This window comes from Canis aureus, chromosome 11 (assembly GCF_053574225.1).
Source record: "Canis aureus isolate CA01 chromosome 11, VMU_Caureus_v.1.0, whole genome shotgun sequence".
NCBI lineage: Eukaryota > Metazoa > Chordata > Mammalia > Carnivora > Canidae > Canis > Canis aureus.
This window is the reverse complement of record NC_135621.1, coordinates 63,119,450-63,134,870: the sequence shown is the minus strand read 5'-3', so window position 1 is coordinate 63,134,870 and position 15,421 is coordinate 63,119,450. Positions and strand designations below refer to the sequence as shown.

Genomic DNA, 15,421 nt, shown 5'->3' with positions numbered 1-15,421 from the left:
TTGTCATTCTTTTTCACTATCATGATTCTTTGCTTTTCCACCAGAGTGATCTTTCCAAATCTAATCATCTCTCATTTCTGCCTAAATTCATCATGGCTCCTGAATGACTACTCAATAATGTCCAGATTCCTTGGTATGTCTGCAAGGCTCCTGTGTACCTGTTAGCCCTCATTTCTAATGCCACTCATCTCTCCCATCATACCTTGTGCTCTAAGACTCTGCTGTCTGCCACAGTAGTATATATGGGTTCCTGAGTCAGAGCAACAGTTCAGATCATATATAATTTCCCTGATTTTGGGAAATTAACTTCTTTAATATCTTATCTGAAAATAAGAGTAATTAATAATACTACACACCTGCCAGGGTTCTGAACACTAAATGAAATAATATCTGTGGAGTGCTCACCACTGGGTCTGGCACAGAGTAAGTGCTCTATTAACATAATTTATTACTGAGATGATTCCTCAAATGCATCATGTTCTGCTTCTCTGCCCTCTGGGCCTTTACACATGGTTCTCCTTTTGCCTGGAAGTTCTCCTTTTTCTGCTCCATACACTCTGCTATGTCCTACTTCTCTTTTCAGTTGTGTCTCAAGCTTTACCTCTTATGAGAGGCTTTCCTAACCACCTGATGTTTGTAGGATGTCACATGATGTCCCATTAGTGTTATTTTGAAATTGTTTCTGTCTTCCATCTTCATACAGGAAAAGGGAGGTTGTGACTCATGGTAAGTGATCAATGTTAGTTGAATGAGTGAATGAATGAATGAATGAATGAATGAATGAGTGAATGAATGAAGATTGGTTCTTAATAACTGTTGAGTAGAATGATGAGATGGACGTTTACAATATTCTGAAATAAAATGTTGTTTAAGTGAGCACGACAAAGGAGCAGAATTCCTAGGCAAAAGGATACTGGGAGAACAGGAGGAGCATGCTCAAGGACACAACATAGATGGTCACTCCTGCCTTTTGAGCTCTTTGTAAAACTGCCATAAGAGGCTGCAGTTCAGTGACAAAGTAATGCAACTTGGCAAGGAAAAGAGTAAAGAGTAAAGGTGATGAGAAGAAAAAATGCAAGAAAATGAAAATCAGGAGTCAAACAATGTAGAACAGCTTCTTACCCCCATCCATACCCCATGGCCCAGGCCCTCAGCATTGATGGCATTGTCTCTGCACAGCCAGAATTTTAGGAAATGCATGCCAATATTGACATTACCTCACGTAATGAAATCAAGGTGGGTCAGTGAACTTAATTGTTGAAAACCCACAGGTTAGAGCTCTTAAGCTAATGCCTGTTGGCTTGATAGGAATTTTGGTGCCTGCTCTTTTAAAATTGTTTTTATTTATTTATTTATTTATTTATTTATTTATTTATTTATTTATTTTTGTCCCATTCTCTTGATTTTGATGGCAGAAAGTAGAGCTCTCTTTAATTTTATTTCCTAAGGCACATTAAGGGATGTCTTGTTTGGCTTTTCTGAATGGTGGTTTTCTTTCCTTTCTCCCTTTTATACTTTCTTTCTCCATTGTATGCTAGCCCTTAGCAATGCCTGCCTCTTCTCCTGCAGTCATACAGACATTTGGGTACTTTGATAAACCCAATCCCTATTATCTTCAACCTTCCTAAAGTCCTTGAGGGCTATTTTGGTGGAGATTGGTGGTGATTGAGTCATTGGTTACATACTCAGAGTTTGCTGGTATTTCCTCCTCAGAACCAGTTCCCCTAATGGTCATAGAAAGAATCAAAGGTGGAAGATCTCTGTGTTTAATAGAAGACTTTTCTATCCCACAGATTGGAGGCTGGCCCAGTGATGGCCCATCTGGAGGAGAGCCTCACACCAAAGCTGCTATCTCCCTTTTCCCTTTTTCTTCACACCTCACACTGAGGTGAGCGAAAACAGGGGATTAAGCCTGGCATAAATTTGGATCTATCAGTATATTTCCATTTATTGATGAGCAGATCACAGACTAGCCCCGGGCATGTTTTCAAACTTAATGAAGAAAAGACAGTTTCTGCCACAAGAGCTCTTCATCTAACTGACAGCATCAATCAAGAGCCACTCTGACTCCTGGCTGCTCTCAGTATTGAAACCTTTCTCCTAAAAGCTGAAGAAGCTGTGGAGACAGTACAGTGGGCCATGGGAGGGAGGGGCCGAAGACTCTAGTCCATCTCAATTATTTCCTTTGCCTTGCCATAGGCCCTGATGAAGTGTAGACCAGAGGGTTGAGGTTTGGTGATAGCCGAAAGGTCATGGAGGGCAGAGACAGTAGGGAGTCTTTCCCCAAAGGAAATGGTGCTATATCAGCTGCTTCCAACTTGGAGATGGTTTTTGAATCCCCTGTAGTAGAGTCAGTGTCTAGGAGATTCTCCTTCCAGAAGTTTATTGTCCTTTCCATTTAAGACACAGAAAACAGAATTTCTATTCTATTCAGAAATCTGATGCCTGTCTTGGAGATGGGTATTTCAGTGGTTTTCAAACCTTCTTTTGCTGGAGAACACTTTTTTTTTTCCTCTCTGAAGGAAAGCTACTGCCCTTACAGCAGTCCAACAGGCAAATATGCCAAAAAGAATAATACAGATTTGGTAGTCTGAGATGGAATGAAGTGGAGGGAGGTATATGTTCGAATGCACACCCCAAGTGGCCATGTAGATGTACCAGAAATTTAGGTTTCCGAGAAGCACTTGACACCCTGAATCCAGTTCAGTGACCTAAAGTTGAAGAGCAGAGAGGCTGTGAGATGTGTTGAAGGGCAAACTTATAATTCCTGGTGGAGCTGGTCTTCTGATTTCTTTTTTCCTATTAAGATGGAGTATCTACTTTGTGCTGAGCATCCTGATGGAAAACTATGATGGAGAGGGAGAGTGAGGAGGAGAGGGAGAAGAATAGCCTGTGTATGGATCTATGGATCTTCTGGCCATCCTTGAGAAGATGTGGCTTGATAGGTCTTTAGGACATCCCTGTATCTTGCCCTGGCCCCTCCAGCAACAGTGCTGCTTTTTCTCTGAAATAATTTACGTATTTCTGACAGATGGTTTTGTATTTCTGCTTTCTAGGAGAAATTATTTGCCACATTGACCATAAAACTACAAGTTATCCTTGTCACCTTCACCTCCCTAATCTCCTTTAATCAGTGCATTACCTAGATTTGTTGAATTACCTCCCAAATAACCTGAGTCAGTTTACTTGGCTCATCTTCATCTGAATACCCTGGTCCAAACCACCATAATTTTGCAAGATCTGACAAAGGCCTCCTTTAGGCTCTCCTCTTTCATTCTAATCTCATTTAAATTCATTCTTCACACAACCATCATGATGTTTTTGAGCTTCAATCCCATTACATCACTTCCTCCACCAGCTGAAAACTCTTCAATGGCTCCCCATTGGTTTTAGTGTGAAGACTTTGATCTTTAACATTCTTAATATCTGGCCTGTGTCTCCAGCTTTGTCTCACATCTCTTCCTCCTTTCTCTGCCTCCCAGCTACACCAGCATCTTTGCGATGCGCTCTCCCACCCTTGTCCCCCAACCCCAAGGACTTTGCATAAGCTATTTTCTCTACTTGGAACTCTCTCCTTACCCCCATTCACCCAGATGTCTGTTTCCTCCTCAACCTTAACCCTCAATCCACTCATCAGGGAGTACCCCCTATCTGTGGACTCAGTCATATCCCCTTATTGTGAGCTCTCATTGTGTCCTGTGCTCCTCCTGTAGCACTCCCACAGTAGCAGTTTCATGTTGCCTTGTGTGGTTCTATGCTCAGTGTCTAAATTCCCTGTGGAACCGTCAGCTCCATGGGATGGGGGCCATGTTTGTTTTATTTTTCAATTGTTTAAATTTTTAAAAAGTTGCTATTTAAGTTCTAGTTAGTTATCATACAGTGTAATAGTAGTTTCAGGGGTACAATATAGTGATTCAACAATTCCATGCATCGCCCAGTGCTCATCATAGACAAGTGTGCTCCTTAATCTCCATCACTTATTTTACCCATCTGCCCACCCATCTCCTCTCTGGTGACCATCAGTTTGTTCTCTAGCATTAAGAGTCTGTTTCTTGTTTTGCCCCCTTCTCTCTTTGCTTTGTTTGTTTTGTTTGTATGCATATGAGTAAAATCACATGGTATTTGTCTTTCTTTGACTGACTTACTTCACTTAGGATAATACTCTCTAGATCTATCCATGTCATTGCAGATGGCAAAACTTCATTCTTTTTTTTGGCTGAGTAATATTCCGTTGTGTGTGTGTTACTTTCTGTAATATGGCTATTGTAGATAATGCTACTATAAACATTTGGATGCTTGTTTGAAACATTTGAATTAGTATTTTTGTATTCTTTGGAAAAATGCCTAGTAGTGTGTTTGCTGGATCCTAGGGTAGTTATATTTTTAACTTTTTGAAGAACCTCCATACTGTTTTCCATAGTGGCTGCACCAGTTGCATTCCCAACAACGGTGCAAGAGAGTTCCCCTTTCTCCACATCCTCACCACACCTGTTTCTTATCTTGTTGATTTTAGCCATTCTGACAGGTGTGAGATGATATTTCATTGTGTATTTTTTTTTTTGCATTTCCATGATGAGTGATGTTGAGCATCTTATTTTGTCTGTTTGCCATCTGTATGTCTTCTTTGGAAAAATGTCTATTCATGTCTTCTGCCCATTTTTTAATTGGATTATTTGGTTTTTGGATGATGAGTTTTATAAATCCTTCATATATTTTGGACGCTAACTCTTTATCAGATAGATCATTTGCAAATATCTTTCCTCATTCCATAGGCTGCCTTTCAGTTTTTTTTTTACTGTTTCCTTCACTGTGCAGAAGCTTTTTATTTTGATGTAGTCCCAAAAGTTTGGTTTTGCTTTTGTTTCCCTTGCCTTTGTTTCCCTTGCCTCAGGGGACCCATCTAGAAAGAAGTTGCTAAGCCAGTGTCAAAGAAGTTACTACCTGTATTATTCTGTAGGATTTTTATGGTTTCAGGTCTTACATTTAGGTCTTTAATCAGTTTTGAATTTATTTTTGTGTTTGGTGTAAGAGAATGTTCCAGTTTCATTCTTCTGCATGTTGTTGTCTAGTTTTCCCAACACCATTTGGTGAAGAGACTCTTTTTTTCCCATTGGATATTCTTTCCTGCTTTGTTGAAGATTAATTGACCATTTAATGGTGGGTTCATTTCTGGGTTTTCTATTCTGATCTGTTGATCTGTCTTTTTTTGTTGATCATACTGTTTTGATCATGACAGCTTTGTAATATAACTTGAAATCTGGAATTATGATGCCTCCAGCTTTGCTTTTCTTTTTCAGGATTGCTTTGGCTATTCAGGGTCTTTTGTGGTTCCAAACAAGTTTTAGAATTGTTTGTTCTATCTCTGTGAGAAATGCTGTTGTTATTTGGATAGGGATTGCATTAAATATGTAGATTGCTTTGGGTAGTATAGACATTTTAACAATGTCCATTCTTCCAATCCATGAGCATGGTATGTCTTTCCATTTCTTGGTGTCATCTTCAGTTTCTTTCATCAATGTCTTATAGTTTTCAGAATACAGGTCTTTCAGTTCTTTGGTTAGGCTTATTCCTAGGTATCTCATTGTTTTGGGTGAATTGTAATGGGATTGACTCCTTAATTTATCTTTCTGCTGCTTCATCATTGTATAGAAATGCAGCAGATTTTTGTACATTGATTTTTGTAGCCTTTGACTTTACTGAATTTGTTTATCAGTTATAGCAGTTTTTTGGTGGAGTCCTTCAGGTTCTCTCTATGTAGTATCATGTCATCTACAAATAGTGAAATTTTGACTTCTTCCTTACTGATTTGGATGCCTTTTTTTTAAATTTTTTTTTTTTTTTTTTTTTTTTTTTGTGATAGTCACAGAGAGAGAGAGAGAATGAGGCAGAGACACAGGCAGAGGGAGAAGCAGGCTCCATGCACCGGGAGCCCGATGTGGGATTCGATCCCGGGTCTCCAGGATCGCGCCCTGGGCCAAAGGCAGGCGGCAAACCGCTGTGCCACCCAGGGATCCCTGATTTGGATGCCTTTTATTTCTTTTTGTTGTCTAATTGCTGTGGCTAGGACTTCTAGTACTATATGGAATAAAAGTGGTGAGAATGGACATCCCTGTCTTGTTCCTGACTGTTGAGGAAAAGCTCTGTTATTCCTTATTGAGGATGATATTAGCTGTGAATTTTTCATAGATGGGCCATGGTGCCTTTCATAGAGTAGGGGCTCAATGAATGTTACCTGAATGAACAAGAGAATGAATGAATGAATGAACTGACTTTTAGAATAGGAAGTCTTTGCTGAATGGTCCTTTTTTTTTTTTTTTGAATGGTCCTTTTTGAGTAGCATTGAGTAGGTCCTTACGGCAAGGTTTGCTCCTGGAACAAAGGGACTTTTTAACCCATTTGACATAATCCTCTTGTCACTCAAGTTGTGAAGAGTGCCCAGAGCAAATAAATCCCTGGGATCCTTGACACCACCACCTAAAGTAGTGGGATGGGGCACCTTCCCTTATGCCACTGGGAATACAGTCTTTTTTTTCTGGGCTTTTTTGAGGATAGCCCTTTCGTTAGCAGTATCTTCATTCTTCCTCTCTCCTCTGTCAAATGAGGAGTTGGGCCAGGGAGAACTTTCAGATTCATTACACAATCAAGAATGAGAGTACAAAGCCATCACTTTGATGAAGATGGGAGCATGAGAATGACATAAATAAGTCATAGGTTACTGTCCCCCAAATAATTTTGGCAGAGTTTTGCCTGTTAATCCATCTTCTAAAAATGTCTTTTAGTTTCTTCACCTTCCTCAGTCTTGATCTTTACCACTGGCCACTCTGCAAACAGCATAGCATTTGTAACAGTCCAAAAGTTGTTTGGGTCCAGAATTCAGTAGGACAGAACATCGTTTTCCCTTTCCAGTCTCTGAGTCCTGTCCATTCCACCTGAGAAAGGCTAAATAAGGCAGATCACTGAGAAGTGGCATATGGTGTAGAAAAGAACAATGGCTTTGGCAATTGATAGTTCTGACACTAGATAAGTGACTTAGGCTCTCTGAGCTTCAGTTTACTCATCTGTAAAATGGAGTTAAAATACTGCAATCTTGTAAGTTTAACTGAGATAATATATATATAAGCTTTTTGGCTCAGTGACTGGCCAAGATGCTTAATGCATATTCTTTGTTGGAGTGGTTCCTCCTAGGGTTGCAGGTCCATCAACTGTCATGATTGAGGTGAACATTAGTCCCCCTTTTCTATAGCACTGGTTTTTAGTTGCCCCAGCTCTGCATTTGTCACACAAGGATTCATATTCCCTGGAACTTTGCTTGGCCAACTCCAAAGTTGCCCACTGGTGGCATTCCTAGGTCAGGCCTGAGGCAGGAATAGTCTGGAATATTCACACTGAAATTATACCCTAAGTCCACACCTGGGGCTGCCACCATTTATTCTTGGGAGGCTCCACTGCAGTGCCTTTCAAACCCTTGTCAAATTTAAGAGGCTGCTTAAGGTGGAATCCTCAGTGGTACTCCACTATCCTGGAGTTCTTGGTGCCTGGCAAATATGGCCATACTTCCAACAGCCCCTGGAGCCAGAATCCTCAGTTAAGATGGGTTTGGGCCTGGAAGCAGAGGGAGGCCGTGGTTCCTGACTCTCCTTTTTTTTTTTTTTTTTTTTTAAAGATTTTATTTAGTTATTCATTCATGAGAGACACAAAGAGAGGCAGAAACATAGGCAGAGGGAGAGTCCCCTCCCTGCAGGGAGCCTGATGTGGGACTTGATCCCAGGACCTCAGGATCATGATCTGAGCCCAAGGCAGATGCTCAACCTCTAGGTTACCCAGGTGGTGCTCCCAACATTCCTTTTCTGTGGAATGTTTTGGTCCTTCCACCTCAGTGGTCCCCACCAGGTGGCCCTATGGTAGAACTTGGTCACTTTTCCTGCTTTGGCTGCCCAGGCCAGGGTCCTTTTAAGGGAAGCTGGATGGTTCTGTCATTGGAGCTGCTCTCCCCTCCATAAGGTCTGGCATGGGACATATGCTATTGACCCTTTGCTTGAATCCTCCTGCATCCCCTTATCTTCTGCTCCTCTGGCCAATAGTCGATCCCTAACTTCTCATCCTTTTCTCAGCTGGCACACATGTGATGGAGGATTTTCACATACTTGAAACAGTCCCAAACACATGTCCAAATTTTGAGCACCTCCCCAAGAGCTTTGTGGAGGAGGCACAGCCTTACAACAATTTATGATTGTCACAGTGCCTCAAAGTGTATCAGTAGCCTTTTTCTCCTGTGAACGGTGACACAGATGAGATGGTTTTCAGATTTGGCAATTCTCAGACACTAGGTATTTCTTTGCTTTCTTTTCTCACTCAAATTCAAATACATCGAGTGAGAAAAGTAGACTAGAAGTTGCTTAAATGTGTTAAAAATGTTTTAAAATCTTAGAATGTTATTAGTAGTAAATTACTATGATCTTCCCACAGATGGTAAAGACATTCTGGCAAGGACATGGCCTTAAGGTGAGGAGCCCAGTGAAGGTTTTTCAACATCATTCTCAGGTCTTTCAGTGAAAGTCTTCTTCATTGGCTACCTAGATACTCATGATCTCTTGAGATAATTGGGCCTTAGTAGTTGAGGTGACCATTGGTCTTACTTGAGATGGGCAGGGCATTCTCATCAAGTCTTCTTGAGCCATGCTCCAATGAAAGAGACCCATTGGGACCCTTAATGAAATTGCATTTTGATGCTCTGAGTTTGGCAGTGGAAGGGCGATGTGGCATGGTCTACTGGAGTGGTCTTGAAGTTGGTCTTCTAGGAGCCACATCCCCATTGCAGATTTTACTCATCCATCCTGCTCCTACATGGAGGATATTAAATTAGTAGACCAGATTCGCTTCATCAGACTCCGTCCAACTCATTTTTATACTTCTTCCCTCACCACGGACTTCATACCGGCTGACAGGACCCTCTTACTTCAGACTCTGATGCCTCCTGATCCCTTGTGAGCTACCGCAAGGACAAGAAGTACTATCATGGTGATTATGGTGGTGGATGCTGTACTTTTTCGATAGCTTCCTTTCCAGCTTGGGATAAGAAGAGTAAATGCGGCTCTTCTTGTGTTTCTTATAGTCTCCCTTCCAAGGCCAGGGCATGTTGCAGAGCCCGGCAGGACTGACCCTGTGGCTTGCTGAGGAAAAATAGCAGCCTAAGCTTTTGAAGGGGTGACCAGACAATGGCAGGGTGGTGATTCTGCTAGTTAGATATCTTCTCTGGCTTTATACCCACTCACTCCATCACCCCCAGGGGCCGGGCTCTTAGAATTTATGGAGACAATCATAGTGTGTCCTCTGAGTCTTCAACAAGGCTTTAGCTTTGATCTCTGTCTGCTTTGGTTGTGATTGGGGGGCTGGCAGGGATAGCTGTCACTTTAACCTCTCTTTCCCATTGTTCCTGTCCTGCTGATCCCTAGAGCAGCAAAGGAAAATTCTAGCTTTGAAGATGGGCCCTGGTCAGTTACGAATCCCCCAAACAGGTGCCTCTGGCCATCAAAGTCTTGAAGCAGTTAAACTTGCTTTCACCTTTGTTGCAGTTCCCTTAAAAGAAAATAGAGAGATCTTCGAAAGGTGGAAGGGGTGGCAGGCCAGAAACGTAAAGTGTGTGCAATCACTCAGATACAAGTGGCACCACTAAAAATTGCCTTCATATATCAGCTTATGGTTTACACACTCTGGCAGAAAGGACACTAAAAGGTCAGTGGAAAAAAAATTTATATGTCAGGCCTGGAGCTGTGACTCCAAAGGTGGTGAGAAGACACAGTCTGGGAGGGTTCTAGAGGGACCGGCTAAGTGCTTGATGTGGCAGGATTCTTTTTTTCACTCTTTATTTTGTTTTATTTTTAAGGAAGTTGCTTGCAAACGTCAGCAGAGAAGCTAAGGTATAGACTCGGAGTAACCTCTCGCTCCGACCCCCGGTGACAAGACAGATAGTTCCATTCATCTATGGGTGAGCAGTGGAGGCTTCCTGCATTTTTTTTTCCTTTTTGCTTGGATTCAGGATATATTTGTTTGCAGAGAGGGATGTCACGCTTGTGAATGCACTGCTCAGTCATGTGCCGGGGGTGAAATCAGAGGAGGGGAGAAGAGAAGAGACAGGCGGGAGGAAAGGGGGCGGAGGGCGATGTAGGGAAAGGGCAAGCTATACTCTGGGGGCTTTGAGTGATGCCAGCTCGGATCCAGGAACAAATCTTCAACCAAATGCTAATGGAGAATGTGCCTTCCAACCAGAAGGATCAGCAAATATGCTGTAAATTAATAATGCACTCTTTTAGTGGCAATTGCCTTGTGAAAAACTCTGGGGGAGGATTCTTTATCCACTCCTCCTTCCATGCCACCTCCCATAAGAGAAAGAACTAGAATGTTGTCGGTCTCTTGGAGTTTTGTTTAAGACCGACCCTCCCCCCCTTACTTTATTAACCGTGTAACATTTTAAGGTTGTTTTTTCCTCTCTGTCTCCTCCAGCAAGTCTCTATTGATCACTGTTTACAGTTATAATCCCTTTCAAATTTATCATCCATGACTAACACCACATGTATTGATTAGTGTTGACGGATGTCCCTCCACAGTGCAGAACCCCCGTGATCCCGGCAGGTGAGATACCGGGGAGATGGAGAGAGATAGGAATACACAGTTCCCCCGTCTCCTCAATTTTCTTTTGGTAGTTTCTCCCATTCATAACTTCAGTGACTTCTTTCCTACCTATGCTGAGGAATTGCTACGTGTATTTTAAAGATAATTTCTTTATTCTCACTGAAACCTTTTGAGAGGGAAAGGAAGTAGCCACGTTGCTCCTGGGTGGCAGCCCAGGGGTCGCTGACAGGGCCTAAAGGAGATCAGATTTATGAGGGACATCCACATGTCTTAACCTAAAGCCTCAAGTACCAGAGACATAAAGGCTAGTTTTTTAGGGCCAAATTAGATGTCACTTGTGACTAAGGACGAGGTGTCTGAATCTCTACTAGAAATAGAGTCATTTGTCAGTAGTGCGATTTTTTTTGGCCCTCTTTTGCTTATCCTCTGTAGCGTCCTCTTTGCCTGCTGTGGGCCAAAGGCAAGTGATGGCCCATGTGTGAAGCTGTGCACTCGTCTGGCTTGCTCCAGCCACTTGTCTGGCACTTCCTGGCTTGGAGTGTCCTGCATGTGCATAAAGTTACCCCCTCCACCCACCCACCAGGCTGGCAATGAGCTGGGGGGAGAGCTGGCCCTCACCTGCAACCAGCCCACTCATAGGTAGGCCACCATGCAAGTCCCAAACTCAGCTGCTGCCTCTGTGCAGCAACAACAGTAATAATATTTTCCTTGCCCAGCTGGTGGGGAGGCTGGGGTGGGAGGGCGGTGACGGCTGGGAATGGACCCCAGGAACCAAGATGCTGTTACCACTCAGGAAACACTCTCCCTCCTCCATCTCTGGGTCTCAGTCTCCCTCTCTTGTGCTCTATAAGAGTCTTATTATTCCATGAGAAGGTTTTTCTTGTTTGCTGGCACTTTAGCAGAGAGACCCAACGACTAGACATGAGAGTAGAACAACGAAATCTCATAGCTTAACTCTTTTATTTGACTTGTGAGGAAACAGGGAAGCCTAAGTTTTGGGAGGAGCTTGTTTGATGTCCCATAAGGTGTGAGGCCTAAGCCCAGGAGAGAACTGTTTCTGACTCTCAGACAAGTGTTTCTCCTTCTCACCACCTCCCCCTCCGTCCCTTTCCCTCCCTCCTGTTCCACCTCCCACTACCCCTGTTCCTCCTCACCTGGGCCCTCCCTCCCTCCGGGGCCCTCCCTTCCGGTCTTTTCCTCTCCCTCTCCCAACCCCTTAGCAGTGTCTTCTGTCTCTAGGTAGAGACCCAAGACCCTTTTCCTCTTGAAGTTCACGTTCACTTTGGAAGACAGAACAATTTTCTAAGAAACCCAGGATTTCATTACTACAGAATGTGCGCATTTAAGAAGTTAATTTTCTTTCTACATGAAAGAAAAGGGAGGACTGTTCAGCCCCTGGGGGAGGGCGCATCTACCTACGCAGTGTGCCATTCAGTCATGCTATAGTGCTTTTGAATAGCTATTTAGTTGACTCACATGTAAATGATATTTTGTCCTCCCTCATCGCCTCAGCCCCCACTATTGACAATAATTTGATAGGATGTTTTTTGCCTCTTATCTATTTTCCAAGTTTTCATGGTCTGTTTGTAATAGTGTTTTTGGTTCTTTGCACTACTTTAAATTAAGTTTCTCATATGGGTCTTATTATACCTGAATACTGTTCAGTTATTTGATGACATAGTTGTAAATCCTCAATAAAAAGATCTTTAATAATCAGTTGGCATTTATTTAATATACCACCCATCTTATTAAATCTAACTCCTTAGATTTAATAGGACAGTTTATTGTATTTTCACATCGGAATAGTGATGCTATAGTTCTGCTTCAGAAGGCACTTTCATTATAAACTCCTGTTTTTAGGCACTTATAATTTTCTCAAGTAGCACATTTATTTCAATGTGCAATCATTTTCTGTTCTCTTCTCCCTCCCTCCCTCCATTTGTACCATTTTTTTCATTTTTTAAAAGTTTAATAAGGAAATGTATCTTAAACTTTAGGGAAAAGAACTGTGTCATTGGCTGAGAATAGCTGCACTAAGCTGCCAGGGCTTTGAAATCTAGACTCTCTTGCCTTTAGTCAACTTGATGCAAATGGTGGGGAAGGGAGGCTGCTAGTCCCAGGATTATGCTCCTACAAGGAGGGGGGCACGTCCTCCCCAGTGCTTTCAAGTGAACGTATTATGTGGGAGGTTAAACATTCTCCAGCTTTGGCCATTGGTAGAAAACGGAGGGACTGAACAGGCAGGAAATAGACCAGAATGGAGAGAGACCTCCTAACTCCTCACCTGGTGCTTTCCTTTTCTGCCCCATTCATCTTAGAAGTGGGCTCTGCTTCATTGTCTGTGTGCTTTATACAGGTCATCTCTCCTTGTTCACTTTTTACCTGGCTAACACTAACTCATCCTTCAGATCTCAGCGCAAAGCATCACTTCCTCAAAGATGCCTATCATACCATTGAGTCTGGGTTTGGTTCTCTTGTTCTGTGTCTTGTAGGATGAGGCTTTATTGTTTTAGAACACATATCTCATTTCCATTTATTATGGTCTCTGGTACGTTGGAATGTGCTCATACTGGCTTCTGAGAGCTGACCCTGTGTATTCTTCCCAAGCCCATGTTCAGTGACATCATCTTAGTAGCCTGAAATCAGTCATGGTGAGAATTTTTCCATCAAAGGAATGGGCAGACGCTACAAATCAGAGTTCACGCCTATTCTTTCCCCCAGAGAGGTGGTTTTAAAACATTCACCAGGGCATCCCTGGTGGCACAGCGGTTTAGCACCGCCTGCAGCCCAGGGTGTGATCCTGGAGACCTGGGATCGAGTCCTACGTCGGGCTCCCTGCATGGAGCCTGCTTCTCCCTCTGCTTGTGTCTCTGCGCCTCTCTCTCTCTCTCTCTCTCTCTGTGTGTGTCTCATGAATAAATAAGTAAAATCTTTTTAAAAAATAAAAAAATAAAACATTCACCAGCATACAACTGACATGAGGATTTGTGAAACCTCTCCTCTCCACTAAACTGTAAATTCCATGAGAACAGGGACTTTATTTTGGTGTGTGTTGTATTCCCATCACCCATCACAGTGTCTAGTGTATAGTATGTGATCAAAGAGAACTGAGTTTATAAAGATATTTGGGAATAGACAAAGTCTTATTTAAACAAAGACCTGGGCTATTCAGAGGATCTTAGTCTCACAAGATCAAGGTTCCCCATGATTTACCTCTAAGAATAATTCGTCCTGTACCAGGATCTGGCTTCCTAAGAAAAGGTAGATTGTTAGATATTTAATTGGTGCTGTTAATGAAATTACTTGTTAGGAAGCCCTTGAAACTGTTTAGCTAGGTGCAGCAAGGATAATTCTGCTCAGGCAGGGGGAGAGGCTGTATGATACTCTCTGCCTCTTTTTTTTTTTTTTTGTAAAGATTTATTTATTTATTTATTTATTCAGAGAGGGCGAAAGAGAGGCAGAGACACAGGCAGAGGGAGAAGCAGGCTCCATGCAGGAAGCCTGACGTGGGACTCGATCCCGGATCTCCAGGATCATACCCCGGGCTTTAGGCGGTGCTAAACCACTGTGCCACCGGGACTGCCCTCTCTGCCTCTTTTGAATTTATTTCATTAGAGAAGTTCTCTTGTTTCTACTAGATAGCTGCTTCCAGGGGCTTCTTCCTTGGGCTTCGTGTTCCTGATTCTGAGAGAATGAGACATTTTGCTTTTACCTCCTTACCATGCTCCTACCTAGGTGATCACTATCCCTTTAAGGAACTTTTGTTGTCTAGTGACATGGGGTCCAAACATGAAGTCAGAGAGATCAGGGTTCAAATTTGGGCTGTCCTATAGTTTTGTAGCCTTAGAAATTAATTCCATTCTTGGAACATCAGTATCATTATGCCTAAAGTACGATACATGGTAAAACTGCCAAGTTACGTGAGATGTAACAATATGTGAAGTTGCTGACAAAAGCAAAGATTATCATTAATTTTTAAACTTTTCCATCTTTTATCCAAGACCTAGTCTGTGACTTGGTTGTTGTAGTTGAGGGATGGATGACAAAGGGGTTGGAAATACGTAAGGATGGCATAGGTAGCTTAGTGAGAGAAACATAATTAACATTAGTGGTGAATTAAAAACATTTCCTGTCAAAAGTTTTGCTTTCTGTAATACAGGGATGAGTAATTTGGACAATCATCCTACTGAAAACCTGGAAAAAGTGTGACAAACACCTGTTGAAAGGCATAGTGGAGCTGATAAGACAGTGCAGGCTTATAGGGCCAATACCTGGGAGAATAATGAAACCTAGATAGGTAAGGGCAGCATTTGGAGCAGTGTTCCCCAGTGGCAGCTACTGGAATCCTGGAAGAAGTTACCTGGAGGCTGAGAAGCCCGTCAGGGACTGAGAACCCTGGAAAAACAATAGGCTTTCAACTAGGGTTAAGATTGAGCTGATTTTATACTTATTTGCAGGGACTGAAACCCAACTTCAAATTATCTCAGTCTCCTATTTGAATAAGATGACTGAGAATGCTAATGTTTGTATCTATATTTCAAAAGCAAATATAAATCCCCTCTGGAGGAAATGTTATACTCCTGATCCTGAGATAATTTTCTATATACTATGTTCTGCACTCAAGCAAAGATAATCAAACCTATAAAAATATAAGATAATGTGATAATTTTTTATATACTGTGTTCTGCACTCAAGCAAAGATAACCAAACTTATAAAAATGTAAGAGAAAGTGTTAAGAAATTAAGAGAAACAATATATTATATAAACAGACCAGAAAGGATCCAGATAATG

General features: G+C 42.2%; 1 long non-coding RNA gene across 38 annotated transcripts in view; it reads left to right on the top strand.

The window, feature by feature from the left end:
- The window catches only part of LOC144324199 (uncharacterized), a 584,277-nt gene that overhangs the window by 213,703 nt on the left and 355,153 nt on the right, over positions 1–15,421 (top strand). For 30 of the 38 annotated variants that reach the window (XR_013389680.1, XR_013389687.1, XR_013389664.1 and 27 more), the window contains 2 exons: positions 1,794–1,888; positions 9,884–9,985. The exons of 2 other annotated variants lie outside the window; for them this stretch is intronic. This is a non-coding gene — a long non-coding RNA (uncharacterized LOC144324199). Of the gene's footprint in view, positions 1–1,793; positions 1,889–9,883; positions 9,986–10,500; positions 10,630–15,421 lie in introns of all 38 variants that reach the window. 6 more of the 38 variants (XR_013389684.1, XR_013389662.1, XR_013389685.1 and 3 more) reach the window with 2 other exon arrangements.